A 27,680-nucleotide genomic window follows, 5' to 3' on the forward strand; every position below is an offset into this window, starting at 1 on the left:
ACCGATAAAGCAGATATTGGTGAGTGTTTCCTCTATCAGCAAGTTGGCTTCCGGAATGAGACAGATTTACCAACCCAGTTATGGTTGGCATCTGGCAACCATAACTCCTGCCTCAAGAGGGAACTTGCAACTGTAAACCTTGTAACGTGTAAAAGCAATATGCTATCTTCTCACAGACTGGTAGACCCTAAAGACACAAGGAAGAGGAAAGGCTGGTAAATGCATGCCAGCTTCTCCTTCCAAACTTATCAGTCAGACTGAGGTACTCTACTTCCTGTTCATACTCCACCCACTAAGGTTGGTCTCCCTGGCTTACCCTACTTCATGGCCAGACACCCCCCCCCCCAACATGCCCAGCTCCTGCTCTCTGTAAGAAGCTCACTTCAGAGCGGCCTTTTGTTAGGGTGTCAGACTCTCCAAGTCTCTTTCCCACTCTTCCCTGGACAAAGGTTTAATCTCCTTCGGTTGTACCCACTCATCTATACATCCTTTGTATCGTTTGGGTCTCAGTCTGAAGATCTTACTCTAGAGAAATACTCCCTGGATTAGGAACATATGAAAAGACATGTGCTGTCCCTCCGGCCAGCTCCAACTGCCAGAATTATGGAGAAGAAAGGAGTCTTTTCCTACAGTTTGGGACATAGAAAGCTTATCTTCCGTTTCAGGAGAACACCAGAGTTCCCAATCTGGTTCTGCCATTTTCTTATTCTGAGACTTTGACACATGGGTTAAGCGAAGATTTACTTTCTTTATCTATAAGAATGCCGTGGTATTCATATCATGGCTACCTTGCAGAACCTTTTTTTGTAAGTTTTCCCAGGACAATACCCAACACATAGGAGGTAATCAAAAAACATTGGTTTCTGCCACTAATCCAGTAGAAGAAAAGTAAGGAAAGTTTCTCTCAGAGAAACCATGGTAGCCATTTTTGGTCCTTAGGTCCTTCCAGTTTTTAGATAAGACCATTTTCTTCTATGGAAATCATGCATCTTAAGTTAAAAAAAAAAAAAAAAAGCAAAGCTGCTCCTTCTTATTCCTTTCCAGATCTTCTGCTGAAGCAAAACATAATCTAAAGGCAAAACTCTCCCAGAGTCAACAATTAACATGGCGGCTGTGTTAATACAATGAAAACCCTTAGAGACTGTGATTGTTCTTGTGAGGGCCATCTGCCCACCCTGAGGTAACCTGGTGACAAGTGATGGAGAGGACCATACATCAAGTCACTATATTCTCCAGGAACAGGAGGTGGCTTAAACCACAGCTGCTCTTTGGAAAGCCTATTTCCAGATTGGCAATAGTTTTTTACACTCACCATAAACTATTCTGATTTCTTGCCTTTGCATGAACAACTTGTAAGTCCCTCCATGACTTCCTCTTTGAATGCTCAGCAGCTAGCCTAGGGGCATGGGCAGTGGGCTTTTAAGTGATGTTGATGAAATGAATGAATGAGCGATCTAGTACCCAATGACTGATTCAAAGGGCTTTTTCATAAAAAGCATGATGGAAAACACTGTGTTGTTACTGCAATTATTTTCTGTAAGTCCATTTTATTTAAAATAATAATTTCCCTCCGATTCAATGTAGGGTGAGCTCTCTTTGTACAATAGTTCTGTCAGTCATAGATTTTTGCTTATTGCCAAACTCCAGAGATATCTAATCACTTCTATTTGCAATGAGTGCCCTAATCACAATGATGTCTCAAGTGATTTTTATGTCTGTAAAATAGTATTTATTACTGATTAGCTTCATCATTTCAGAGATGTTTTGATGTCATTCTAATGAAGTTGTTTAGCTTCAGTGTTTGTCTTTCTCCCAAGACGATGCATTTAGAATCTTCTCGTAATGTAAATTCTCACCCTCTAATTTAGATGTTGCAAGTCTGGGTTCTAGTACACTGTACTTGACTTTTTAAAGCAGGGCACACCTGAATTAGTTTGGGGGATGAAAGGAATACAAAGAAAATTGCGAGCAAAACATCTGATATAGTTTTACTTGGAAAGTTCGAATTTTCTGAATGGGATCAAGATGGCATGGCTTGAAATGTGGCTGAAGGGAATAAGAGAAATATGGTAAAGGTCCACATATCTGAAAGCAGCAGTGAGGAAGGTCCGATGCCGTATTTCCTGGTGTATTCCTCCTTAAATATTTCCACACATGTGCACACACATTGGAGAAAGCAAATGGAGAATTTCCCTGTCTCTTCCCTAGAATCATTACTGTCCCATACATTCTTCTGTTATGTGATAATGGCCACTTTTGCCAGCATTCACTGTTGAAAGCAGATTGTGCTTTGACTTAAGCAAACAAGAAAAGGGGCTGAATTTTAAAAGCAATGAAATTCTGCTTGCTACTGGGGGCAGGACTGTCCTCAGAGTTCACTCCTCTGAACCTGCAAAGGCCGCTCACTCCCCACTCTAGCCCTGCTTTGTCCTTCTACCCACATACCAAACTTTTATCCAGTACCTGCTAGAGGCCAGTACTGTCTAAGGTGGGAGGGAGGTGTCCCTGCCCTCACCGAGCTTATAGTCTGAAGAACAGTTTGATTAAATTAATAAGTCACATCAGATCACGGAGCCAGTGACCCTGTCCAGGTCATATACTAACTTCAATTAAAGGTGATACTCACAGTTTGTCCTACATTTTGTCCATATTTGTCTTTCTAGAATTTTCTTCCTTAGAACCACATGTAATAAGCCTTATCTCTCTTCTGCAATACATTTCAGGTTTAAAAAAATTTTTTTTAATGTTTATTTATTTTTGAGAGAGAGAGTGAGAGTGTGAACGGGGAAAGGGCAGAGAGAGAGGGAGACACAGAATCCGAAGCAGGCTCCAGGCTCCGAGCTGTCAGCACAGAGCCTGATGTGGGGCTCGAACCCACAAACTGCGAGATCACGACCTGAGCCGAACTCGGGTGCTTAATCGACTGAGCCACCCAGGCACCCCAAGCTTCAGGTTTTTAAGACAGCCACCTTGTCTCTCTGAGTGATCTCTCTTCCAGGGTAGGTAGACCCAGCTCTTTCAACACTGAGGTGCCTGGGATTCCCCAAGCCTCTGTAACAGGTTTTGCTACAAAGTGGCTGAAAACCGGGTTTAAACAAGGCGTTCGTAGATTTCCGTGTCTAAAGCTGCAGCTGAGCGGTCTCCCTGGTCTTCCGCAAGGAAGGTCTTCCACAACTCCACAGAGCTGGGCCCCATCTAGCTTGTTGCTCTCTCTCCACGGCTTCCGTGTCCAGATCCTTAGGGCAACACCAAGTTCTGAGCAGCAGGACTTAGCTGTGCACGCGGGCCATCCCTTCGGAGAGGTGCCCAGAAACTGCCGCTTCTGCTCCTGTCCCATGACTCAAACGTAGTTACATGCCTGCAACTGTAGGGAAGCGAGATGGAGGAAAGCAAGGATTCTGGGGAGCCATACGCCCTGCTACAAGCTGGAGGTACTGTTGCTTTAGAAGACGGGCCAAAAGAGGCGCCTGGATGGTTCAGTTGGTTAGGTGCCTGGCTTCGGCTCAGGTCATGATCTCGCGGTTCGTGAGTGTGAACCCGGGGCATCGGGCTCTGTGCTGACAGCTCAAAGCCTGGGGCCCGCTTAGATTCGGTCTCCCTCTCTCTCTGCCCCTCCCCTGCTCACGCTCTGTCTCTCTTTCTCTCCCTCTCTCCCTCTCTTTCAAAAATAAATAACATTAAAAAGAAGAAGAAGGGGCGCCTGGGTGGCGCAGTTGGTTAAGCGTCCGACTTCAGCCAGGTCACGATCTCGCGGTCCGTGAGTTCGAGCCCCGCGTCAGGCTCTGGGCTGATGGCTCAGAGCCTGGAGCCTGTTTCCGATTCTGTGTCTCTCCCTCTCTCTCTGCCCCTCCCCCATTCATGCTCTGTCTCTCTCTGTCCCAAAAATAAATAAACGTTGAAAAAAAATAAATAAATAAATAAAAAGAAGAAGAAGAAAGAAGAAGAAGGAAAGAAGACGGAGCAATGAATGCCGGGGGCAACCAGCTGTATTTAGTACATTATCCCATTGTTCTCTTTGGTTACTCATGAAGTGCTGTGGGCAAAGCTGAGCAGACCCATCACTGCCTTTTTTTTTTTTTTTTCCTTTTTAATAACACGCCGTAAAAATATGATGCAAGAAAGTGCTTTTCTAAATCAAACGGAAAACTTTGAGTCTTCCTTCATTATACTGATGAAAAATTCACTATCCTTTATTCATTATTACCTCTGTGGGGTCACAGAAGGGTAGGGTTCAGGTTGAGGAGGTGTTATTTGGGTCCTGGACATTGACGAATGTGCCTCTTATCTTCAGGCCATCATGGGCCCCCATGAGAGTTTCATTATCCAAGTCCGTGGCGGTCCCTGTAAAGACAGGAGGTTCTTTTCCTTTCACGCCACTCTTGGGCATTAGTCTTTGCCAAAACTAGAACGAAAGCTCTGATGGCTGGTGCCCAGCTTTCCTCAATGCACTGTGCGACCATTTTTTTCTATGACTGTGAACTCCCCGGAGTGCTGCAAAGTCTCCTCCAGTCTCTTCTCAGGCTAGCAGAACTTACCCTCCCCAGGGCCAGCCATTTTTGCCTTTACCCTTTAAGCATATCTTTTGATTTTCTGAAGTCTGCATCAGGCCAGTATCATACTCCCTCAGGCCCGTGAGGAAATTAATTTTTGCCTCTTTGTGTGAGCTTGTGGTAGAAGGAAATTCTGGCATCAGTCCATTTTCATTGCTGTTGCTCGGTTGGTGTTGTCTTGTTTTGTGTGCTCTTACCCAGATACAAAATGTTTGTGAATGCGGTCTCAGATAACTTGGACCATTTTCATAATCACACTGTATTGCTGGCCAGTATCAGGATTTGAGTTCCTCTGCTCGTAACAGATACCTGACTAGAGGGATAACCAATTAAGAGTCTATTCTCTCACATGAAAGAAGTCCTGAGATAGTACAGGTTAGAGCTGGTATAACAGCTCCATGATGTCATCGGGATACAGTGTTCCCTTAATTTTCTTCTCTGCTACCCTTACTCATGTCCATCATTAATGACACAACATGGTGGCTAGAGCTCCAGCCATTACATCTATGTTCCAGGCAGGAGAAGGGGAAGGGCAAGATGTACAAAGATACCCATCCTGCAGGAATCAATACCCTTTAAATAAATATCTTAAAAAACTATTTGCAAACAGTTCTATTTATATCTCATTGGCCAAACCTTTCTTTGCAGGAGGCTAGCAAATATAATCCCAGCTAGACATATTGCTGTTCCAAATAAAATCCAAATTTTATTAAGGAAGAAGGGAAGTGAAACCAATATAATATTGTATGTTCATTGATAAATTAAATAAAAAAATTTTTTATGTTTGTTTTTGAGAGAGAGACACAGAGTGTGAGCGGGGGAGGGGCAGAGAGAGAGGGAGACAGAATCTGAAGCAGGCTCCAGGCTCTGAGCTGTCAGCACAGAGCTGGATGTGGGGCTTGAACCCACAAATCATGAGATCATGACCTAAGCCAAAGTCAGAAGCTTAACTGACTGAGCCACCCAGGCATGCCTCGGTAAATTTTTTTTTTTAATTAAACAAAGAAGGGAAAATGGAAATGGGTAGGCAACACAATCTCTGCCCACAGCATATTATTGCTGATTCAAGTGTCTGAACTCTTACTTGCAGTTAGATATTTGTACCCAAGCAAAGGTCTGTGACCTTTATCTTATTAGAAAATGCTCATTTTCAGCCAATGAAAATCTTTTTAAAAATTTTTTTGAAAATCTTTTTAGATCCAACGTATTCCTTATTCTTTAGAGCTAAATCCTCTGTAAATAAAATCTAAGTGAGCCAGCTGCTGAAAAGCTCTCTCTGACTTTGTACCAGTTGGTGAAATGATGAAGAACTGGGAATCATCTCTCTCCAAATACTTTGATGCCTTCAGCTTCAAAGATTTCCATCTCTTATTCCATAACTTTGACATCTTTTTGAACGCTTTGCTTTTCCTTTCTACAGAGACCTTTCATTCCTAGAAAGATGTAGTTCTTATTTCAAAGAAAATGTTTCTAGTTCATGTTCCCCTTCTGTCATTTTCTAAAGTATAAATGGCCATGTCATTGGGGGGTTCCCCGCATCCATGTTAATACTGCTATATTCGTGTTCTCCCTTTTTCCGAAGATCTTTAAACTAAAGTAAGAATTCTTTTGCAGCATAAATTTTGCCTTGTCAGTTATCAAGTCTCCTGTCCTTTTTGAGGGCTTTGGAGGAGTCTTCCTAAATGAGTATATCTTCTCTTCAATTAGAAATAATCATCCTTGGGGTAGGAAAATTTGTTCAGCAAGTTTTGTTTTCTTGCTTTCTTTTAGTAGAGTTAAATAACTGTGTTACCGATCTTGTTTCATGTTCCAAGGTTTTAAAAGACATGGAAGTAATGACTTTGCCTCCACAACCAGGAAAGGATAATTTTGAGCCTTAAACATAGCGCTGAATAGTGGCAGAAACAGATCAGGATCAGTAAAGTAATTCACCAGTCCCTCTCTCTTGAGTCCTTATTCACAAAATATTCTTTTAGTTCCTCTTTTCTCACAAGAGAAATTGATGGCCCTTTGCAACATTTTAAAATCTGTGCACTCTCTGTTGAGGGTAAAGGGGCCCAGCCTTCTCCCTGAGGGGAGGGGAAATTCTTCGCATTCCTTCCTGATGAATCAGGCACACACACACACACACACACACACACACACACACACGCCAGCGCCTCAAAGTCTTGGTTTCTCAGTGGCTCTTTCGTGGGATACCCTGCTGCAAGCCGGGATCCATAGTCATGAACTCTGCCACTTACTCATGTTGTGCACTGGAACTCAGTCTCCTGGCCTGTTAAATGGGGATACGGATACCTACTGCACAGTGTTATTAGGGTTCAGTGAGGTAACACAAGAAGCATTCTTATCGGGATGGGATAAGTAAGATGAACTAGTATCCTTTTTTACTTGCTGTGTTCCACTGTCGGTGCCCAAGGTTAAATATAGTTTGCAACATGCTGCTTTGTAACTATTGATATAGTCATAAAAAAAAAAAAAAAAAAAAACAGGGGCGCCTGGGTGGCGCAGTCAGTTAAGCGTCCGACTTCAGCCAGGTCACGATCTCGCGGTCCGTGAGTTCGAGCCCCGCGTCGGGCTCTGGGCTGATGGCTCAGAGCCTGAAGCCTGTTTCCGATTCTGTGTCTCCCTCTCTCTCTGCCCCTCCCCCGTTCATGCTCTGTCTCTCTCTGTCCCAAAAATAAATAAACGTTGAAAAAAAAAATTAAAAAAAAAACAACAAAAACAAAAAACAAAAAACAAACAAACAAAAAAACAACTGAGCTAACCTGGGGTACCTGCATGCAACAGTACAAGCCATTGGCTTGCAGTGGCAAGGGCAGGAGAAAGTATTTACTGAACGTGTTTCATATGTTTAACACTGTCCAGATGCTAGCACTTCTTTTTCTCCCAATAATTCTCTGAGTAGGATTGCTCCAATTTTGAGGAACGTGAGGCTCGAAGAAGTTAAGTCCCCAAGCTGGCAGGTGCAGTTGGGAGTGGACGTTCTCTCTGTGTGTCAGGTTCAGGCCCCATGGGAGGCAGAATTCCAAGATGGCCCCCAAGACTCCCACTCCTCTGGTGTTTCACATTCTGTATAATCCCTTCCTCAAGTGTGAAGGGGACACGGGAATGGGATCGGGTCGTCGTTCCCATAATCACGTTCTGGTAGTGAGGACTCCATTTGGCCGAAGTCAGGAAGATTCACCCGCTGACTTGGAAGAAATCAGAAAGAAACCTTGCTATTTGCGACAACATAGAGGGAGCTAGAGAGCATAATGCTAAGCGAAATAACTCAGAGAAAGACAAATACCACATGATCTCACTCATATGTGGAATTTAAGAAACAAAACAAATGAGCAAAAGAAAAAAAAACGAGAGAGAGAGAGAGAGAGAGAGAGAGAGAGGGAGAGAAACAAAACAAAAGACAGACCCTTAACCATAGAGAGCAAACTGATGGTTACCAGGTGGGGGGGGGGGATGGAAATTAAAGAGTACACTTACCATGATGAAAAAATACAATGAAATAAATAAAATTTAAATAAATTAAATTAAATTAAATTAAATAATTAAAGAAGAGCCAATAATACTTGTCTTTCCTACTTGACAGAGTGGCTATGAAGCTTATCTGAAATGGTGTGCATGGATGTCCTCTGTAGGATATAAAGTGCTACCCAAAGGTGATTTTTGAGAGGGGATATTTTACTCCCAGCTCAGTGCAAGGGGGCCACCAATCAGAGGGAGGGTGGCCATAAGCAATCCGGTCACACTGGTCCACGCTGGGAAATATTCCTCATAGGGCAGATGGACAAGGTTATTTCTAGCTTTACGTATCAACATGCGAGAGCTCAGGACAGAGTCAAGCAGGGGGTCAAGTTCATAAAAGAGGTCCTCCCATTCAGCAACAATCCCGTTCTGTATGCCTCGTAATTTTGCTTCGCTTTCACATTATTTTCTTTAAAGTGAATAACTATCATGTCAACAAGTTCCTTCTAAAATTTGTGAAAAAGATTCCACTTTTAGAGAATGAGCATTCCCTACCCTCTCCCGACCTCTGAGAAACAATGGTGTCGTTCGCTCTCCCCCCCCCCCCCAAGTGTGGAGCAAATCAACATGAAAAGATTCTTTAATGCTCAAATGTATACTACTGAGTAAGAAGTGAGAGGTTGTTTCTTTTACAGTGTCATTCACATTGATTCCATTTGTGTGGATGCAAATTTTGACCTGCAAGCTCTACCTTTTTCCTGTAGATATTTTGCTCTCCTCCTGCAGGTATCTTTGTCTTATTGCCTAGGCTCGAGCTCCTCGAAGTGTCTCCGTTGCTTTAGTGGCCTAATTGCGCAGTGGCATATTTAAAAGTCATTATTTTCATCATCTATTAACTGTAGCCCAGAACAGTTTAAAAAATTGGGTGAGGCATTTTTGCAAAAGCATTTATGATGTGGGCTGCCAAGGAATGTGCAGCTGCGGGAGCTTCTTTGTCTAATCTCAGACTTTTACTTGAAAATGTGTTAAGGGTGGATACCTGTGAGGAGGAACCAATTTGATCTCCCAAGAACCGCAAGCATGGGAGAGAGAGACGTGCTGAATCTATTGATCTTGGGAAAGGTTAGCACTTACAAAGTAGCCCTTTTATACTGAGATGAGCTGCCTGGGAGTGGACTGCACCTGCTATCTTGCTAGTTTTTCCGCATCTCTGAGGAGTGTGTACTAAGCAGTGGTGAATTGGCAAATGTTTAACCACAAGATGGGGGGGGGGGTGGGGAGCACCTGATTTGTTACATTTGCCGATTTCCTTGGTGTAAATACTCTCTCCATAGCGAATTTCTACCTGCCACAATGAGTCACGGAATGCTGAGTTGGGAAGAAATGTAAAGTGGTACACCATCATATGTTAATTTTACCATACAGAGACGAGAGACCAATAATCTCAAAAGCGGAGATAACAACAAAATGAAGTGAAATAATTAGAAAGCGATGCCTTTGAGTCCTTGTTACCTTTTTTTAAAAAAATATATAATCTGGGGCGCCTGGGTGGCTCAGTGGGTTAAGCGGCCGACTTCGGCTCAGGTCACGATCTCGCGGTCCGTGAGTTCGAGCCCCGCGTCGGGCTCTGTGCTGACAGCTCAATGGCTGGAGCCTGTTTCAGATTCTGTGTCTCCCTCTCTCTCTGACCCTCCCCCGTTCATGCTCTGTCTCTCTCTGTCTCAAAAATAAAAATAAATGTTAAAAAAAATATATATATATAATCTATGTAATTGTAGATTTACATCATTTAAATATTAATAATGGCCACGGTTCACCAGCACACCACTGAGCCGAAGTCAAGAAGATTGACTATGTAACTAGATGATAAAATTGGGGTCATTCTGCTCCAGTTTTGGCAGAGGCACCAAAATCCAAGAATAAAGCAATTGGCTGCAAGTACCCTGTGTTAAAATATGAGGTGCTAGACCACCCATGTGGCACTTGCAAAGGGGGTGAACCCAAGTTGGCCAGCATCACCTTCCAGTTGGGCTGGAAGAGGCGGGGAGAGAATTTCCTTGGAAAAAAAAATTGTTGGAGTGTACCTCAACACACACAACAGGGACTTCAAGGGGATGTCTCAGGGGACTTATACACACCTCCTGGAGTTTGGAAACATCATAAGGACTGGTATCTGACGTCCACAAAGAACAGGAAGTATAAAGACTATGGCTGTTGCCACACCACTGTGTCTGATTACAGAGTAAAGAAGACTATAATAGAATAAAGTTTAGGGGCGCCTGGGTGGCTCAGTCGGTTGAGCGTCCAACTTCGGCTCAGGTCATGATCTCACGGTTCATGAGTTCGAGCCCCGCGTCGGGCTCTGTGCGGACAGCTCGGAGCCTGGAACCTGCTTCGGATTCTGTGTCTCCCTCACTCTCTGCCCCTCCCCTGCTCATGCTCTGTCTCTCTCTGTCTCAAAAATAAATAAACATTTAAAAAAATTAAAAACAAAAAAGAATAAAGTTTACTTCCACTGATGGTAGGGAAAGGTGAATGTTTCTTGGAGTTCAGATGTGGACTATATAAAAGGGAGCCAGGCTGGGGTTGCCTTAGAGGGGATCTTGCTCAGTAAGCAAGTGATTACCTGGAGGGATGATGTGACCCTAACAGAGTAGTGCCCAAAAGCCCTTCAAGGGGGCAGTGTTAATCAGACAGCTCACTATGTCAAGGTGGTAGCAGTCAGAGGTCCCTGGTGAAGCCTCACTGACGAGCTGACAATAGCCTTGACTGAGAAAGAAATCAGTCGGGAGCATCTGCCTCCCCAGACCGGTTAATGCCTTGTCACAGCTCTTTAATCTTTTCTGCTCCTTGATCCCATCTTACCGTACAAGGGTCAGGAACAGCAGCTAGAGGGAAGAAGGTAAGTGAGGAAAAGGGGGTAAACACAGCAGTGCCCACGCCCAACTCCAGTCTACAGAGAATGCTTTAATTTGGATTACGATAGTTTTTACAGTGCACTGCACTAGCAGTCATGAGCGTATAGACTGGGTCATTTTAAATGCCAGAATGAAGGACTATTCGTTTACTATCCAAGAGCAATGGAAAAGCGAAGCGATATTTCATCTTGGGGAGGGTGGAGGAGGGAAGGGATCCAGAAGTCAAATTTGAAGAGCACTGGAAGAACAAAGCTAGAAGTATGGTTTCTCCTTATAACCCATTGACGTAGAATCTGTCAGTCAGCCAATTACAAATGTATATTTTGAAGATTTTCTGAATACATTCAGATCTGCAATATTCCAGCGAATTGCTACTTAACAGAATGAAGTCACATTCGTTGGTACGGGGCCTTTCTGAGGACAAACAACAACAACCAAAACTTAGAGTGACTTTGGGAATTAAATATGGAAGTATTCCATACAGACTTGAATGCCAAGCTTGTGATCCTCAATTCTAACTGGTAACTCTTAGTCCTGAAAAGACAAGCTGACTTATAAAAGTTAGAGTGGATATAATTAACATAGGCTGTCTAAATGCTAACGCAGTGGGGCGCCTGGGTGGCGCAGTCGGTTAAGCGTCCGACTTCAGCCAGGTCACGATCTCGCGGTCCGTGAGTTCGAGCCCCGCGTCAGGCTCTGGGCTGATGGCTCAGAGCCTGGAGCCTGTTTCCGATTCTGTGTCTCCCTCTCTCTCTGCCCCTCCCCCGTTCAGGCTCTGTCTCTCTCTGTCCCAAAAATAAATAAACGTTGAAAAAAAAAAATAAAATAAATGCTAACGCAGTAAGGAGTTAAAAAGTGCAAGTTAAAATACTTTATAACTTTTCAATTACAGAACACTAAACAATCGATTCCTTCCGGATTGCCTAAGTTATTTTTTGTTTGGAACTGTACCTAATACACAGCCATAGAATTCTTGCTAAAAGGAATTTTTTACCTTTTACCTTCTCCATGTCATGAGTGTAAATGTAATTATAGAGTGGGGGCGTTATTTTGGGGGAATGGGCTGGGAACAAGTATAAAAGTCCCAGGTTCTATGAAACAGCCTTGTGTTGGATCCACTCACTAGGAGAAGTTACATTTGCAACAATGACTATGCCCAGAAAATTGTGTCAGTTTACTGGGCACAGAGGCCACACGCTCTCTTCCCAGGAGGGTATATGTGACCAAGGTAAAGGCTTCACGGGACACGGGCTGGTTGGTAGTAGCGATCATGCAGTGACAGAAGCAAAAAGGAGAAGGGGGAAAAGTGATAAAACAGCACTATGAGGTCCCTCAATTTGCAAACATTGCACCCTTTGATAGGCATGGAAACTGAAATGCCCACGGGGACTAGAAACATTGAGGAAGAAAAAGAAAAAGAAAAAAAACAGTTATGAAAACAGACTACAGGAAATGGTACAATAAATGGCTACCGGTGCCCTGTTTCAGTGTGAGGGACTATTATAGGGTGTGGGGAGGAGTGCGGTGAACTGGAGACTAGCCCGAGTCGGTGCCTGATGACCGTGCCACTGGAGAAGGTGGATCCAGCAGCTAAAACATCCGAGATTTGTAAGGCCCTGAGTTTTTCAATGTTACCAACTAATTTTAAAAGTTGAAAACACTGGGGCGGGGCCGGGGGTGGGGGGGTGGGGGGAGGTGGGAGTCAAAATCACTGTCTTGTCCAAAATAAAACGTAGGTGCTCTATGACCGGGAGTATGTGGTCGAAATCTCTTAGATAATAATAACGATGATAATAAGAATAATTCAGCATTGTTCAGAGTATTTTAGAGGTCTTTGCTACTGCCTGGAATTAAGTGATTCACACATATTAACTGTTTTCATTCACAGTTACACAGAACACCACATTAATCACAAAAAAGGGTCGAATGTAAATTCCATGGCTTTCGGTTTTTGTGTTTTTTTTAAAAAAAATTTTTTTTTTCCAACGTTTATTTATTTTTGGGACAGAGAGAGACAGAGCATGAATGGGGGAGGGGCAGAGAGAGAGGGAGACACAGAATCGGAAACAGGCTCCAGGCTCTGAGCCATCAGCCCAGAGCCTGACGCGGGGCTCGAACTCACAGACCGCGAGATCGTGACCTGGCTGAAGTCGGACGCCCAACCAACTGCGCCACCCAGGCGCCCCTAGGTTTTTGTGTTTTAAGAGCAAAAATGGTTGACGTGCAAATAATTCTAAATAAATGTTCTCGGGTCCTGTTATATTTTTAACCATTTGAGAAGGCACCCAGAATGGAAAAGAGGTCAAACAGGGCAGGGCCTTGTCTACCCTGATAAGGTGAATATGGAGACCTCCTGAACGTTTATGGAAATACTTCGGAAATTAGAACTATTTGTGAGCTGCCGGAGCCCTGAGATTTTCATTGCCTCCTGCCAAACAATGCATTAGTTGTGGGAAGTATGCAGGGATATGAGAAAGATACAATCTGTAATTTCTGAGAATCCTTTCAGTGTACTCTTGCCGTCTTGTTGACCGAAGCGAAACCTCTAACGAACCACGTTTACCCTTTTAAATGTTCATGTATTTATTTTGAGAGCAAGAAAGAGCGAGGGAGAGGCAGAGGGAGAGGGAGGCGGAGAGAGAGAATCCCAAGCAGGCTCTGCACGGTTAGCACGGAGCCTGACCTAGAGCTCTATCTTAACGAACCGTGAAATCATGACCTGAGTTGACATCAAAAGTCGAAGGCTTAACCGGGGGAGCTACCCAGGCGCCCTAAGCCCACTCTTTTAGAAACGATCTATGAAGGCCGCTTGACCGAAATATCAAAAATCTTCCTCCAATGGTGACACATACCTTATACACATACACACACTTAATGAAAATAGCTTTTTGGTTTCTCTTCTCAGTGTGGACAGCTTTCTTCTCTGGGAGTGGGCACCCCATTTCCAGGCTACCAACAACGGGGAAACACAGGGGCTTCTGGAATGCATGCCAGTAGAAAAATCAGTCCTGGGCGCAAGAGGACGAATTAATTATTCCTCTTCATCGTCCCCAACTGTGCCCAGGGAGTGCGTGCCTGGGGTCGGAGCAGACGTTGCTGGATAGAAACAACGCTACCGAGCGAGGCGTAGACCATCATGGCTGCCGGTCCCGCCAGCTGTGGTTCCTCCGCAGTCACCGTCTGGCATGGAGGTGGCACCCCAGCTCCATCCCAGGGGAAGCAGAGGTTGAGGATGTGGGTGCAGTAGGCACAGAGGTCGCGCAGTCAGGAAGGTGAGCCTGCGCCTTCCCACTGGGCAGCTTTGCCTGCAGCAGCAGGTCAAGAAGCCAAAGACCAAGGTGTCCAGGGCGGTGGAGGCATCTCCAAAAAAGAATGTCTGAGAGCCTAGGTGCTGAGACAGCAGGGTCGGGCGTCCCCGCGTCTCTTGCTCCAGCTCCTGCTCGAGCTCTTCCCCGTTCTCAAGCCTGAGCTCCCCCCGCAGCAGCCGCAGCCACGGGGAACTGCCACTGCCCGCAGCCAGGAAGGAAGAAGTTGAGGGGAAAGGGCATGGCCGCCGCATACCACTTCCGGGGCACGTCCCCATAGTTCTTGGTGTCTACTCAAGCGTGCGGGGCGCAGCTTCCCTTCCAGCGGAGACATGAAGGCCAAGGGGTCTGCTCCCTGCCAGGGTGAGATCTCATTTATTGGCTTTGTACTTCTCTTTTCCAAGGTGAGTGGTGACCTTGTGTGGTCTCAAGATGGCCTCTCCCTGACGAGTCCGAAGGGCAGGCAGAGTTCCTGAAGGGCTTCACCAGGAGTTGGTGACCTTGCACACCTTGAGTGGGGCACCGGTAAATCTGGCATAGGTCCTCACAGCCAGGCTGTCCAGATCCACTGACCGTAGCCCCCTGACCAGCTCCCTGGGTGCTGCCATCTTACCCCCACTCTGTCCCGGATGAAAGCATGTAGCTTGTTTTTTGGCTTGTTTGTTGTTTTGTTTGCTTTTCTGTTTTTTTGTTTTTGTTTTTGTTTTTGTTTTTTTTAAGGAAAAGCTCTCTTTTTCTAGCAAACAGTATTAGCACTCTTTAGTTCAATGTGTTTCTAAGAGCACCTGAGACTATAGAAAGGCACAATCCGATTTTAAAAGTTTTTGTGGATTTTTCAAGTAGTTTCATCCTAATAGAAGTGGATTATAATGACTGTAATGAAATCATCATTAGCAATTATTTTTTCAGTTTGGAGGCCTTGGAGATGAAATAAACTTGATGTCCGGTTCCTAAAGGGACCCAGCTAGGAAGCATATTGATCTCAATAAGAAATATAGAGCAAGCCCAAACATTCTTTCCCTCCCTAACTTAGGTCATTTCTCTGGCATGCAGTATGGTTTTTGGCTATTTGGGTTGAAGGGAGGGGCCAGTTTCAGAGACTTCTATTTGACTATTCCTGGTCTCTGGGATAGCTCTGACCCCCCTAGGCCCAGAGATCAATGGAGCGGTCAGCCAGCTACAAAGTATCTCTATTTCAATTACAAATTCTATTTCAATTTGGGGACCAGGGAAATGACCACTGGGTTTGTCCGCAATCCCAGTGGACTCATTGGGAACCAGACACAAGCCAGAAGTCCATTTCTTTTATTATTTGACTCCCACGTGATCACATGCTTATAGGGAGGCAAAGCAATGCTTTGAGCCTCTGGTTGGCATCGTGCCTTTTCCCTAGTAAGTGGCCCATAAGCTTCTTTCGAGAAGGGCGGTGGAATCATTACTGTGTTCACTTGCTGTGGTATTGCAGGGTCCTTCTTTCTGGGCACCTAGCCTCTTCTTTAGCCACTGCGTTACAGGTCCCCAAACTGGCTCAGGTTCAGAAACGTTTTATTGGGATGAGTGGCTGCAGCCTCCTGATTATCCATCCTTGATCTCTTTTGATTTAGTGGATTAAGTAGTACACTCCCTGGCCGCCCATCTATTTTGCCCTTAAGGACACTGTTCTACTGACAATGGCCGTGTTACTCAGAGCGTAGACCTCCCTCTGTCTGCCTTTGTGACGTTGCCTCTCATTACCATAATTATGTCTCCCTGAGGGGGTCTTATCGCTCCCATTGCTACCCGGAATGGCTTACACAGAACAGCTGCCACTGACCCTAGGATACTGGTGCCCCTCTTACCAGCATATCCCTAATTGCTTGGCAAATGGTGCTCCTCCCCTGTTTCTGCTGAACGAGGGCCTCTGCTGGTTTTCCGGCCTTGGGTAGCATATCCGCTGCCACATGCCCATTTCTCTGAGCCTGAAAACCTTCTCTCGCCGTCTGTCATGGCAATTCTGGCACAATTACCTCACTAAGTGTGCTCCATTCTTTTTCTAGGAGGCCTCTTAGTCCTGTGTTTGTGCTGTCTCCCGGGGTCCTTGCCAGGGTGTTAAATCCTCTATCCTGGATAGACTAACCTTTATCCAGCCTTACAGAGTCCACCACCCTTCATCAAGCATTCACTACATCCAGACCAGAATGGATCATCGCTGCTCCTGCTCTTTGGGGTCTAGACCCTGTCTCCCTTATCAGGCCCAGTATGTCCTTGGCTGGGTTATACTGTGGCTGAATCCTAGCTATTGACCTCATAGCAAGCCAGGGAAAATGCTAGTCCTTAACAGGAAGAGTGGGCCCCTTGTGCAGGCTCAGTGGGTTCAGGGGAATCTGAGATTTCATGATTCTCATGCACATCAATCCAGATGTCCTGTCCATGTGCCAGGGTCGAACTACCCCCCACGCCGCCCCCCCCCCCCCCTTGCATCCAGGGCCCTGAAATTGGCATAACAGATCTGCCTTGTTTGGGAGCTTAACCTTTTGAGCTCTGCTACTGTTATGATTAAGTCCGGTCTGTTCTTCAGCTTTCTCTGCCCTCCCTCCAGGAGATGAGAGGCTCTTTATGCTACCAAGCAGGCCGTCTCTGGCTTTCACTCTTAAATTTTAAATGTCAGTCACCCTTAGTTCTTCATCATAATCATTTTTTTTTTTCCAGAGTGTCAACTGAGCGTAGGTATCGCCAACCAATCCCACGATCCTCCTAGTTCTTGTTTCCCATACATTTCGCAAACTCCTACCACACTGCACCAGCTAGAGATTCCCATCCCACTGGTCACCGTTCTATCACCGCAGTTCACCACTGGCAAAGGCGTTCACAGTTTCACTGCTGATTGTACCAGGGGTCACCCCGGGGCACCACCTAACCCAGTGGTGGAATTCAAATTGCCAGCCAAGAACTCCAAAACTGTACCCCCACATCTGCCTTCCCAACCATTCCTGGTACTAACTGGCACTGGTTGGGTTCTCCAGGAGGCAGACTCCGAGATGGAGTTAGAGTTCAAGAGTTTCATTATGGAGTCCCTTGCCATCACTCCCCACGGAAGAGGAGAGAGGAGGCAGGCAGGGTTGGGCAGAGGCAGAAGTCAAGCTGTGACGCAGCCTCACCCAGGCCTGCAGCTGACTCTACAGGGGTGTCCAAAGCTGGGCTGGCCCTGCATCCTGCCCCGAGTTGGCCTGAGAGGCTGGCCTTTGTACCCCAACACTGACCAGTCGCGGGATGCCGGCGTCCCAGGAAAGGGTCATAGCCTTCCGTGAGGCAGCTCTCTCCAGCGGATGCAGTCCCCATAGGGGGCTGACTGCTGAGGGCTCTCTGCTGGCAGCACTCCCAGCAGCTGGGAGAGGAAGTCTTTCATCCTTGGAAAGGGTTCTGGGTGGTGCATCTCAGTGTCCACCACACCCCACATTCAAGGCTATCGTAGACAGACATTCCTGGCTCTGTGAATCTCTCTTTGCAAAGGTGAACATTAATATTAAACATTTTCAGATGTGAGCTAGATAACACTGTAGTTCTGGATTTTACTTCCCAGGTGATTGCTATTGGCTTTTCGGCTTCAGCTCCCAGAACCCTCTATCGTTCATTCATGGTGCCGTCCACGCACACTCGTGTGCATTTGGGGACACTGGGTCCTGAGGCCAAAATTGCCTTTCTCCCTTTTCCATCCGGCTCACTCCTGGCTAGCCCCGAAAACCTGGCTCTAATATCCCCTCCTCTGTGACACTTTCCTCTAGTCCCCTAGATCAGGGCTATTTGCAATCTTTTGTTTCCTGTATTTGGTAGGAGAATACTTGGAGGCCATGTTTGTAATGCTAATAGCTAAACTTGGGAGCCAGACTCACCTTGATTTAAATCCTAGCTCTGACATTTCGTAGCTGTGTAACCTTGAGTACGTGATTCAACCTCTTTCTGTCTCAGTTTTCTCATCTGTAAAAGAGAGGTCCGCCTCATAACGTTATTGTGGGGATTCAGTGAGTTAATATGCACAAAGCATTTAGAATTGTGCAAGCACAATTTAGGCTGTATGTCTTTGCTGTTATTTTGCTGTAAGTATTCTAAATTGCATCTCCTTTAGCGGCTCCTCAGAGACAAGGACTGTTTCTTATTCGCCCTTAAATAACCAGCTTTAGCACAGTGGCTGGCACAGAAGATAACGATAAACACTTGCTGATTAAAGTTGACTCTCTAGGGACGCCTGGGTGGCTCAGTCAGTTAAGCGTCTGACTTCGACTTGGGTCATGATCTCACAGTTTGTGAGTTCAAGCCCCACGTCAGGACTCTGTGCCGACAGCTCGGAGCCTGGAGCCTGCTTCTGATTCTGTGTCTCCCTCTACCTCTCTGCCCCCCCCCCCCGCCCCCCTCCCCCCCCCCGCACCCGCTCACACTCTGTCTTTCTCTCAAAAGTAAATAAACATTCAACATAAATTAAAGTTCGTTCTCTAAGGCTTAGAAATCTGTTATCTAGCACAAGGATAATAATGGATTGCCGTCACTGAAAGCTAACAATACTGTATATTTCTTATAGGAATAGGTGTGTGTGTGTGTGTGTGTGTGTGTGTGTGTGTGTGTGTGTGATAGCAGTGCTAAACCACCAGTGTTTTCTGAAATGTCTCCGGGGGAATACCAGTTCTACAAAATAATCCACAAAAATGAGTTCAGTGGTCAGCTAAGCTTGAGAAACGGTACATGCGCTTTTGGATTCGCTTTAGAGTAGTAAAGGCTCTACGAAGTTCTACAGTGATATGTAGCGCTGTTAATATAATCACACACTGGTGGATACTTCTCCCTTCAAGAACTGCAGTTGATTCCCCCTCTAGCTGCACGCGTGCTAGTGACTGGCTTCTAATGAATAGGACCGGTGTGTGCCTTCCTCGCCTTAAGACTAGGTCACAAAAGATACTACGGCTTCCCTGCACTGTCTGGGATCACTCACTCCGGGAAAAGCCCGCTGCGATGTGTCAAAGAAGCCCGAGTAGCAAAGAACTAAGGCCTCCCTCCAACAGCCTTCTTGGATGCGGATCCTCCAACCCCGCGTCAAGCCTTCAGACAACTCCGGCCCTAGATGCCATGTTGACTGCAGCCTAGGAGAGATTTGGAGCCGGAATCACCCAGTGAAGCCGCTGACTTTTGCAACAGTTTACTATGTAGCAATATACGTATATGTATGTATAGCAGAGTGAAACGTGTTTACCTTTATATAATCCAGGGTCTGACCCAGCCCAAATTCTTGCTGGAATGTTAAAAATCGCTCTACAAGTACACATGATCAATTTTCTTTCCTCCAAAGCTCTGTTTTAAATCTTTTAGAAACAACCTTTTTCCTTTTAAACTGCTCTGCAATTGATTCCTTTTTTAATTACATTTTTAATTTTAATTCCAGTAGAGTTACCATACTGTTAGGCTGTAAGAGCCTTAGGTGTACAACATAGTGATTCGACACTTCCATAATCACCGGGTGCCCATCACAAGTGCGCTCCTTAAACCCCATTGCCTAGTTCACCCCCACCCCACCCCCCGCCCCACCTTCCCTCTGGTAACCATCAGTTTGTTCTCTACAGTTAGGAGTCTGTTTTTTGGTTTGTCTCTCTCTCTCTCTCTCTCTCTCTTGTTTTTTCCTTTGATCATTTGCTTGGTTTCCTAAATTCTACTTATGATCTACAACTAATTCTTAAAAACAAACAGGGGCACCTGGGTGGCTCAGTTGGTTGAGCACCCAACTCTTGATTTTGGCCCAGGTCATGATCTCACAGGTTCGAACCCCACAAAGGGCAGCCTGCTTGGGATCCTCTCTCTCCCTCTTTCTGCCCCTCCCCCACTCACACACATTCTCTCAAAAAGGAAAACAAATTTAAAAATGAAACAAACCAACCAACCATCATACCGTAATCTCTGAATTTTCTAAAGATCAGATTTAACATCTTTGCTTTGCTAAATCCTACCTTCTCTTCCTTGTAAGAATAAATTACTTCATTTCCATTAGCCATCGATTCACGTGTGGCTTTAAAAATACTTTGCTGTTTTATTACTGAATTGCATTTACATTTTTTTGGGGGGTGCCTGGGTGGCGCAGTCGGTTAAGCATCCGACTTCAGCCAGGTCACGATCTCGCGGTCCGTGAGTTCGAGCCCCGCGTCAGGCTCTGGGCTGATGGCTCAGAGCCTGGAGCCTGCTTCCGATTCTGTGTCTCCCTCTCTCTCTGCCCCTCCCCCGTTCATGCTCTGTCTCTCTCTGTCCCAAAATAAATAAACGTTGAAAAAAAATTTTTTTTAAATACTTTGCTGTTTTATTACTGAATTGCATTTACATTTTTTTAATGTTTATTTATTTTTGAGACAGAGAGAGACAGAGCACGAGAGAGGGAGGGGCAGAGAGAGAGGGAGACACAGAATCTGAAGCAGGCTCCAGGTTCCAAGCTGTCAGACACAGAGCCTGATGCGGGGCTCAAACTCACAAACCATGAGATCATGACCTGAGCCGACGTTGGACACTCAACCGACTGAGCCACCCAGGTACCCCATTATTGAATTGCATTTTTAAATGCCTTATTTATTTTCTGTCAGGTTCAAATCATGTATTAAATATTTTATGTAAAATAAAATAATTTGAGAAATTCATAGAAGTGATTTTTTTCTCAAATTTCTCCCAATTTAATCAGGTTTTGAGATGCTCACTTAATAATAACTTAATACCTCTAAATAAATAATAAAATCAGTGATGCAGGTTTTGCTTTAAAGACATATTCAGGGGGCACCTGGGTGGCTCAGTCGGTTAAGCGTCCGACTTCAACTCAGGTCACGATCTCGCGGTCTGTGAGTTCGAGCCCCGCGTCGGGCTTTGGGCTGATGGCTCAGAGCCTGGAGCCTGCTTCGGATTCTGTGTCTCCCTCTCTCTCTGACCCTCCCCCGTTCATGCTCTGTCTCTCTCTGTCTCAAAAATAAATAATAAAATGTTAAAAAAAAAAAAAGACATATTCAGATCTATGCCTCATAATTATTCAAAGCACACTAAGGTTAATTAGTGGTGTCCTTGGGTGGTTTATCAGACTTCTAGGTTATCCATAATAAACTTGCTTTCAAGTTCAATGCAGTTAGTATGGAATCTGCTTAATTATAGCTTTTTAGACATTTCAATTTCTTCTACTTAGTTTGCATGAAGACAAGCCCTTTGAAGATCAAATACTTAGCCACCTCCCTACTTTCAGGAGGTTTTGCGAGAGCAAAGATTTTTTTTGTCAGTTAAGAGAAAGCAGACATTTTCTGTCCCCGTGTTGAGAGAAGAACTGGATGGAGAAATGGGATCAGGACAGCAGGCATCTTTCTCTGTGCCTGAACCAAGTCTCCTCAGTAGGCCTCCTTCTTTTTCTCTGAAGTGAGTATCTAGACCACCAGACGCACCAATTTTCAAATGTAAGAACCAAACACATTCCAAAGCCAATTGTAAAGAATTTTTAGTTTCATGGCTGTTTCACATTAACCTAATCTCTGATCTCCCCGAATACTTTGAATAATTGAGAAGACCTAACTGACAGTTAAAGAGTAAGAGTACAGTCTCTTCATAGCTGGTTAACTTTATTGAGTTCCTTTTCTCCAGTTTCACAATGAAAACCTGTATAGAATAACATGGATTTCTATTATTTGTGACTTTGGCCTTTCGAATTGCACGGATTCGAAGATAATGCTAATAATAGAGAGCAGGGAGTTAAGCACCGTGTTAGATCCTTTCCATATATCATCTGTCTTTATCCCTAAAAGAGTCTTATGAGATGATATTTCTAGGTCTGCCAAACAGAAAGGGCACAAAGTCTCAGAGAAGTAACTTTTGTCAGAGCTTAGAGTTGGAAATAGATTTGTCTTGACATCAAAATCACAAATAATTATAGGAGTCATTATTGTAACCTCATTACAATAGTTTTTGTTCCTTTAAGTTAGGATAGTCTGTCTATAGGATGGCCTTTACGGGACAGAATTTTTGTATATAACGCTAATATGAAGACAGAAAGTGCAGTTTGCGTAAAAGATTGTATCTGCTCTCCTGTTATACCTTTATGCACACCAGAGATATCAGTTCCACAATCAACTATGATAATTAGAGCAACAACAAATGCCCCAGAGGGAGCATTTTCTAGTGATTATATCATAGATACATAATAATATCTTTATAAGCTAAGCAGGAAAACATTCTCAGAAGCATATTGTTCAGGTCAGTGATTTTACAAGAATTCCATAGGATGAATAGCCCCTCTGTCAGAATCAAAGTTGTGGAGCAAATTCCATTATAATTCTCTTTTCTCAGTCACTTGGAACTTTCTCAAAAAGTCTCTTTCCAAGTGAAACTGTCCCTGGTGGCTGCCTCCCAAATGTGATTTTTTTTTTTTTTAAGTTAAAGGAAAATTTGTTTCTCCATCCAAGAAGGAAATAGTTATTCAACCACTTTTTTCAAAGGCTTTTAAGTATAAATACCTCAAAACTCAAACTTTTAAGTACTTAAAATTTTATGTAAAATCGGGTAGCACTCAATTATTCTTTTTGCTATATCATATGAGAAATTAGATGAAAAATTCATCTAGAATTTTACAAAGTTCAATAAGTTGTGTGCTATATTCAAATCTGGCCTAAAAGCAGGACTGGTTTTATAGAGCTACAGTTGGATTGAACTTGACCAAACATTTTTTTAAAGTGTTTATTTATTTTGTGAGAGACAGAGACAGAGCACGAGGGGGATAGGGAGAGAAAGAGAGGGAGACCCAGAATCGGAAGCAGGCTCCAGGCTCTGGGCTGTCAGCACACAGCCCAACGCAGGGCTCGAACTCAGAAACTGTGAGATCGTGACCTGAGCCAAGGTTGGAGTCTTAACCAACTGAGCCACTCAGGCGCCCCTTTTTTAAAAAACTTTTTTAATGTTTATTTATTTTGAGAGTGAGGAACTTGCCTAAACATTTGAGTGGAGTTTGATTTGCACTGGTTTATCTGTATAACCAGTCATGGACTCAAGAGAAAGCATCACAAGCTCCTCTGTTCAAATGCCCTTAGAGACTGTGGCAAAGCCGGCAAAACTATCCCTTTAGTATTTGCCTCTGTGCCTTTAGTGATTTGCCTCTACTGAGCGGTTTTCCTTAAGGTAAGCTCAGCAGCTGCTTAGCACCTCAGATGCCGAGATCTGGTGGCTCTAAGATTGACCAAGTAAACATCTCCGCCCCACCTACCTTTCCTGAGAATGCAGAACTAGACTTTTGCATGCAAATGAATTCCCAAGTTGTTCACCCAAGTACCATTTCAGAAAACTTTGGAAGATAAGCATACACATAGGTTTAACTATTTCCAAGAGCCTTTCACCGCAAAATCTGTTGAACTGGATATTGTCAGATATTAGAACAAAGAAGAATCACTTTGTACCACGTGCGTGAAAAAGGCAAACCAGCCAGCAAGTTCACAAGCAATGGAAACTCAGCAACTTTCTTATCGCCCAGGTGGTTTGTTTCTGCCTGCTACCGGAACGCTAAAACTGACCTGTGTTACTCCTTGCTCTGCATTGTATAAGCAACAAAGATCAAATGTGATAGTAAATTATATGTTCTTTTAGCTCAATTGGTTGGCTGCAAATTTTTTTCAAAAACATGGATTAGCAAGCTGGAAATACTTCTCTTATGTTTAAAAGTCTGAGGGCAATTGATCTTGGTTGGAGTAGCATTCCCCAGGGGCAGGGGCCATCTCCTTCTAGGTGATGGCCTTGTAAGGCCTCTGTTCCAAGACCACTTAATGTTCAAAGGTGGCTGCCAAAGCTTCAGACATTATAAGAAAACACAAAAAGGTGGTTTGCACGACTCCTTACTCCATTTACATCCCACGGGCTAGAACTCACAAGGTCTCACCTGGCTGCAAGGAAGCTAAGAGGTGTAGCCTTTATTCTGGAAAGCCAGCCATCCAGCTAAGACTCAGGACCTCTCTTTTTGATGAAGAAGGGAAAAATGGATATTTTCGATGAAACTAACCATTTAAGCCATACTCGCGATTGACGAATAAAACAAAATAGTAAAGTTATAGCGATTGCAAAAAAAAGAAAATGAGTAGGAGAGACTTGGCAAAGACTGAGATATTTGAATTGGATGAAGCAAGAACATAAAAATTGACGACTGTGGACTATTTCCTTTCATGCATTACTTTCACAGGGTCTTCTTGGGGTCTAGGAGGTGAAGTATCTTGAAAGTTAAGTTCTAGCTTACATCTGCACATTCCAAAGCAAAGTGGATATTTGGCAATTAATGAGTAAAGCCAGGTTGTGTAGTTAGCAACCTAAAGGTTGAGAACATTCCACATTGAATCAAGAATTGTCCAGGTTGCCACTCTACGGTATGTTTGTGCTTAAATATTTATGATCTTCCAGAAAGATCTTATTCCTAAGAAAATATGTATAATGTCATCCTTGCTATTCAGTACTTGGATTTAGTGTACATTGCTCAAATATTTTAACAACCTAAAATTCTCATTTTTTTTCACTACATTTTTCTATTTAAACAAGAGAGAAAATTGTTTTTGTTTAATTTAACACAGAAAATAGGGTGTGCAGTATGCAGGTGATTTCTTCAGGAAATACGTGATGAGGAGTTTGAATCATCTGTGTATCTTTTTAATGTTTATTCATTTATTTATTTATTTATTGAGAGAGAGAGAGAGAGCAAGCCAAGGCGGGACAGAGAGGGAGAGAGCGATTCCAAGCAGGCTTTGCACCATCAGCACAGAGCCTGATGCGGGGCTGGAACTCACAAACTGTGGGATCACGACCTAAGCTGAAACCAAGAGTCGGAAGCTTAACCGACTGAGCCACCCAGGCGACCCCAATGCATCATCTTTTAAAAGCTGTGTTTATGAGTGCAGATTTCACCGTTTACTAAAGACATGATGTTGGAAAATCAAACTCCTCTTGAATTTCAGGGTTGGTTGGTTGGTTGCTTGGTTGGTTTGAAATCAGAAAGATGCCTATTTCGAAGGATTTTCATGAGGATTCGTAGTGTATGTGTGTATACTTGGCATATACTGAGAAGTCAACAAAATATTTAAGGACATAATATAGATCACTGTTTCCTGTTTCAATACAGCTACTCATAATTTTATGCTTCTGCTCAGCTTTTTCTACCAACAGTTTCAAAGAAGCTAACTTGCAGTTTTCAAACTGAGCCTACCTTTTTAAAAATTTCTCATATTTGTGAAGCATCATATGGGTAATTACATGTAAAAACATGTATTAATATGCTTCAGTGCCAAAGTAAACAGAGGGAGGGTTAGTGACTTTGCTGAGTGAAATCTATCATTCGCTGACCACCGAAATATAAAGGGTCAGAATCAACTTTTCGGCCTCTTGTAAAGTGTGCTTCCTTTTTTCAGAAGTCCACGTTTGTCATTTTCTCTTTGTTGCCAAGGAGGTTCCTCTCAAGATACCGTAACAGTGCACTCAAACCTGTCCGTGTCTGTATTTTTATCTGCAGCTATGATTTGAAAAGTTTTGCCATTTGCGTGGAACTTGTGTCTTCTAATAGCTTATCAATGGCCTGAAACCTACCAAAAGAGCCTTGTTCAAGATGTAATGAACACATAGACAAAGGTTGCTTTAGTTTCCAGTTCTGAAGCCCAAGTTGCACTGCATTTGCTATTATGGAGCAATATATTATCTTGGAATGAACTGTGGAAGCACTTTGTTTTCAGTTGTGCTAACATGAAATTTTAGAGAATGAATATATCACATGGAAAATGTGAAACATTGCATCATTTGTTTGCATTTCATATAAACATCAATATTGCTATTTCCAAAGAAAATATGGAAGAATATTAATTCTGATAAAAAAATAAGTATTGTTAATGAGCCAAGCACATGAGATATTTGTCTTACAGTTTTATTAAATAAAAAACCCCACTAATAGAAGAATATTGTATTACCTTTGGGCTCTGTTCGGCAATTTTTTACGTAAGCAAAACCCCCTCTGCTTTCCTGGGAGCGTGTTTCAATTAAGCATGATGAACATATTTCAATTAAGGCTTATATTTCATATGTATTTTTACAGGTGTTAGTGCCTTGATCCATAAATATACCCAAGAGTCGCATGGCCATACAGAGGGTCCCATTCTGTGTTTCTGATAGTGCATATATGTAACTCCAAATGTCTACGTAGCCAGTACTTAACAATTGACAAGATTTTCTTGTTGAAGTCATGTCAACATAATGCCAAACTGCTATAGGTTCTTGTCAAATTGCTGCCAGTTTTTCCAGTCCCAAATCTGAGCACTGCTTCGTCTTCAAAGTCACCTTTTCATGAGAGTTAACGTTATGGCATCAATTTTAACCATTTTCTGGCTAATGGTTGCAGGTAGAGCTGTTTCTGGAGGTAAGTGCAAAGGTAAAGTCAACTCTTGTTGACCCACACTGTAGGAGTGACCCAGAGGCATGGGTCATCCCAGATGGTAAACAGTGTGAAAATCACATTAGTGGCAGGCATTGTTGGAGTCAGATTTGAATGCGTATTCTAAGAATTAAATTTCAAGGTAAGGTCCCATCAATACTGTTTCCCTCAGGGTCTTGAGATAGTTACCCACTATCCTTCAGACTGAGGACAAGAACCATCTTCCTTGCATATTTGCTTTTCAAAGGACCTCTCTACATATAGAGTCAATATTTGAGATCTCAAAAAATATATAGGGAAGTAGATGTGGGTTTTCACTTGAAAGTATCAAATGCATTCCCTTGAGCGAATGTACAGAAGCGTTGACAAAACAGAGGCGTCCCCAAAGACAGAATTGTCAGCAACCATAAAAGTGTGCCGGCCAGTCTGCTTACAGAGAAAGCTAATCTATTAGAGCCCCTGGTTTATACTTCGTCCCACTCTGAAGCAGGAGTATGGCATGATCATAATATTAAGAGTCCCATGCTCTACCGACTGAGCTAGCCGGGCGGGCTGCATGATCATAGTATCAGAAGAAAGAGAAATTTATGGTGTATCAAAGGCTTTCTGATGATTAAGTGAAAGCTGTCATTTGATTTTAGTTTAAGGTCAAAAGAATGATGTTGACAGATTTTTTTTTTTTTCAAACTGACCATTCGACTTGTATGTATTAAAACTGCTAAATTGATTTAATCAATACTACTTTTGACTTTTCTCTGACTTGTGTCTCCTGAGAGATCAAGCCTGGGTTAATAGAGCATGGAACTTAACCCCAAGGTAATCTTTAGTGAAGTCATCCACATGGTTGGAGTCATTCTTAATTTTTTAAGTAAACCATTTGAAACAACTCAGCAATGTTGCTTTCTTCTGTTGGGTTTCTGAAATGATTGTAAACAATCGGTGTTTAAGGAGAGCACCCTTTACAAAACTCAACAGAAGCCATTGTAGACAAAAAGTTTGTAGACAAAAGGAGTGTGTTTTCTCTTTG

The 27,680-nt window shown here is 43.6% G+C and overlaps 1 pseudogene; it reads right to left on the reverse strand.

Annotated features, from left to right (window-relative positions):
- Window positions 1-13,814: 13,814 nt before the first annotated feature.
- Window positions 13,815-14,858, reverse strand: LOC123591034 (annotated as a pseudogene).
- Window positions 14,859-27,680: the final 12,822 nt, after the last annotated feature.

This window comes from Leopardus geoffroyi, chromosome B4 (genome assembly GCF_018350155.1).
Source record: "Leopardus geoffroyi isolate Oge1 chromosome B4, O.geoffroyi_Oge1_pat1.0, whole genome shotgun sequence".
Lineage (NCBI taxonomy): Eukaryota > Metazoa > Chordata > Mammalia > Carnivora > Felidae > Leopardus > Leopardus geoffroyi.